The sequence below is a fragment of the Dipodomys merriami genome, unplaced genomic scaffold, assembly GCF_024711535.1.
Source record: "Dipodomys merriami isolate MVZ:Mamm:240054 unplaced genomic scaffold, mDipMer1.0.p SCAF_2, whole genome shotgun sequence".
Classification (NCBI taxonomy): Eukaryota; Metazoa; Chordata; class Mammalia; order Rodentia; family Heteromyidae; genus Dipodomys; species Dipodomys merriami.
This window is the reverse complement of record NW_027203381.1, coordinates 31,089,402-31,092,781: the sequence shown is the minus strand read 5'-3', so window position 1 is coordinate 31,092,781 and position 3,380 is coordinate 31,089,402.

Sequence of the window (3,380 nt, the reverse complement as noted above, 5' to 3'; positions counted from 1 at the left end):
AACATGATTATATTAATTTAATATATTTTCTTTATAAAACACAATATCATAGTTTCAACCAAAAAATATCTATAATAGAGGAGCATTATTCCTAAAATATGCAGCTCAGTTTAGGCTCTAGCTCTCTGGGGAGTAAATTAAGAGATAACAAGTTGTGCAGAGAAGAGTTAACATAATAGGCCTGACACTGCTATCTTTAAATACTTGTAAAGTGAGCCCTTGGTTGGAGTCTGGGAATAACATTTTAACTGGGTTCCCACTATTCCCTAAGCAACAAAGGTGTCTCAGTGGACCTAAAGGATTTGTGCAAATCAGTGGTTAATGCTGAACACCTGCCTTTTCTGGGTGTCTGCAATTTTGACTCATGCTAGGCAAAGGGCACTGAGTCTAAATGTCCTGGGCACTGGGTTTCTAATGAGCTAGACACCATCTCATTCATGTCCCCAAATCCCATTGTTAAGTGATCCCCTTAGTATTTTATACCTGGTTCTGTCAAGACCTCTCATCCCATGTGCCTGTTTCATATGGTGATTTTTTTCTTTGCATCCTTTGTGCTGCAATATTAATAAATCTTAGTCATAAGAATCACTACATGTTGTGACCTATGACTCTTTTCTAGTGAATTGTCAGTGCCATAGGAGGAATTGGGGACAATCACATATAAATGGACCTGGATATTTTATTCAGAATTAACAAAGCAGGAGATCCTGCCACTGACAACAATGTAGGTGAATTTGTACGATATGATGCTAAATGAAAGTAGCTAGACAGAAAGAAAAAGAAAGTTATGTATGAAATTTAAAGTGTCAAATGATGCATAGAAGCAGACAGGACACCAACAGTTACCAAGGATAGAGATGATGGTCGCAGCACATAGTTGCAGTTATAGGGATATATAAGCCTAAATATCTAATTCATAGTATGACAACCATAACGAATAAAGTTGTATTGTATCCTAGAAGTTTACTGAGAGATATTTCAAGTGAATGCCCACACACAAAAATGTATTTATGAAAGAAGATAAATTTGCTAATTTACTTAACTGTACCAATGATTTTGGTAGGTAAATAGGTATTAAGATATCATATGAGCTGGGCACCATTGGCTTCCACCTGTAATCCTAGCTACTCAAGAGGCAAAGATTTGAGGGTCATAGTTTGAAGCCAGCAGGGAAGTCTGTGAGACTCTTGTCTCTAATTAACCACCAAAATGAAAAACAAAAACTGTAACTGGAGCTGTGGCAATCATCATAGCTCTGAAGGCTGAAGAATGTATTGTATATTGTTAAGCCACTAAAGGAGTACAGAGACAAATTCAGTTACAATGCAAAATGGCAATAGTATAAATAACAGCAGCCTACTTAATATGCAAATTACAAGCTTTGCTTTCAGCAGAGATTTGTTTCCATTTGCAAATTCTTGAAAACATTAAAGATTTTCTGGGAGGGGTTACAAAAAAGAGAGAGGAAAGAGAGGGAGGAAATCTCATTTATTTTTAGTGACTTATTATGGCCACAACAATGCCCACTGGAAGAAGTATGCTGATTTAGAGGACAAAATATATGTCAACAGACTTGTCTTTTAGGCAATAAGATGTTTTCTATCTATAATCAAAACATTGATTCACCAGAAATATAATCCATATATTCTTAATACTGTAGTGATAAGGTCATTCTGCCTAGTATGCCAGGTTAAATACAAGAAGAAGGATAGGAAAATAAGACAGAAAATAGTTTTTATTTCCATTGAATATTTGGAATAGTATAAGGAAATAGAAATCTAAGAACAAATCTTTTTTGGACTGGTACTAAATCATGTCATGGTGTTCATTGCTTCTGAGCACTCTGTGCAGCTTGAATATAATTTTGTTTATCCCCTTTAACTCTTTCTCATTCATACATCAACTGCACAATTCAATGACGAATAATTTATAATCCTAGAATTGCCTCACTAATACATTGTGAAAAAGAGTGATTTTGAGAACAAGCATTCTCATATTTCTGCCACTATTCCTCCAAAGAGTTATCCACACTTGTCCTTGTATTCTACTTTCCTTAGATGAGCAAGGCAATCTTCATATTCTACTTGCCTTTTCTCTCTCCTCTCTCTCTCTCTCTACATATATATATGTAAAAAACTGTAAAAATACTGTACAGAGGGGTTACAGTTACATGAGTAATGAGTACATTTCCTATGGAACACTGTTACCTCCTCCTTTGTTTTGCCCCTACCATCCCTTCCCTCCCCTCCCCCCAACTCCTCCCTCCCCCTTCCCCCAAAGGAATGTGCATGCAACAGCACAAAGTTTTAAGATTAAATTGTACATGTATCAACAAAAACAATTCTTATAAGTGCTCCTTAGTAACCTGTCCCTAAGAAACTCTTTGAAACCTTCAAGAAATTTGAGATTTCCAAGATCTTTATTACGTTAGAATTCAACATGTTCTTTCTGTATTTCCATCCTGTGAAGTTTGCTTTGTGACTCTTAAATTTGCTTGTGACTCTCAACTCTTAAAGTTTCATGTTCTGCTGGCGACCTGTGGCTCATGCCTGTAATCCTAGCTACTTAGGAGGCTGAGTTCTGAGGACCTGGGCTCAAAGCCAGACTGGGAAGGGAAGTCCATGAGACCCATCTCCAATTAACCACCAGAAAACCCAAAGTGTCACTGGACAGCACCCAGGCCCAGAGTTCAAGCCCATGACCCACTCCCTCCCTAAAAAAAGTTTCGTGATCTATGTCTTATGATTTGACATTATATATTGCTGATATACCTTATTTTGATGTTAACTATCATCTATGGTTCTGTATTTGCAAACCTCTACCATTAAAATAGTTTGAACTTGTTTAAAAATGTCTAGTGAAACTCATTTTTATGTATTATGTAACTAAGTTCTTTGAATTCATCCTATATAAAACTGAAATTTAGGAAATACTTTAAGTTTTAGAAGTCTCAAGCTATTTCTAGCCTGTCCTGGTAATTTTGTACAGTAGTGACTTCTCAAATAAATAGCATTCTTAAGTTTTGTCCTTTCTCATTTTCAACTATCTGAAAACACTGATATTGTATTAGAACAACTTATAAACCTGAAGAATCTTCTTTTTACCTGTCAGTCTACCATCTGTTTGTTTGACTTTTTTTGCCTAATACTCTTTAACTAAATGGACTTACCATGTATGGGATTCACTGGGAAGGTGATATCTTAATGAGATAGATAAGTAGTGAGGTAGACAGAAAGATAGATTAGATAAGAAACATAGATAGATATATAGAATGATTCTAATCTAATATCTATGTTAATGAAGAGACTTTCCTAGTTCTGTTGTTATTGATTCAGTCTGGAATAGAAAATTTGCCATTTCCTGGGCTGAGAAGGTGGCTC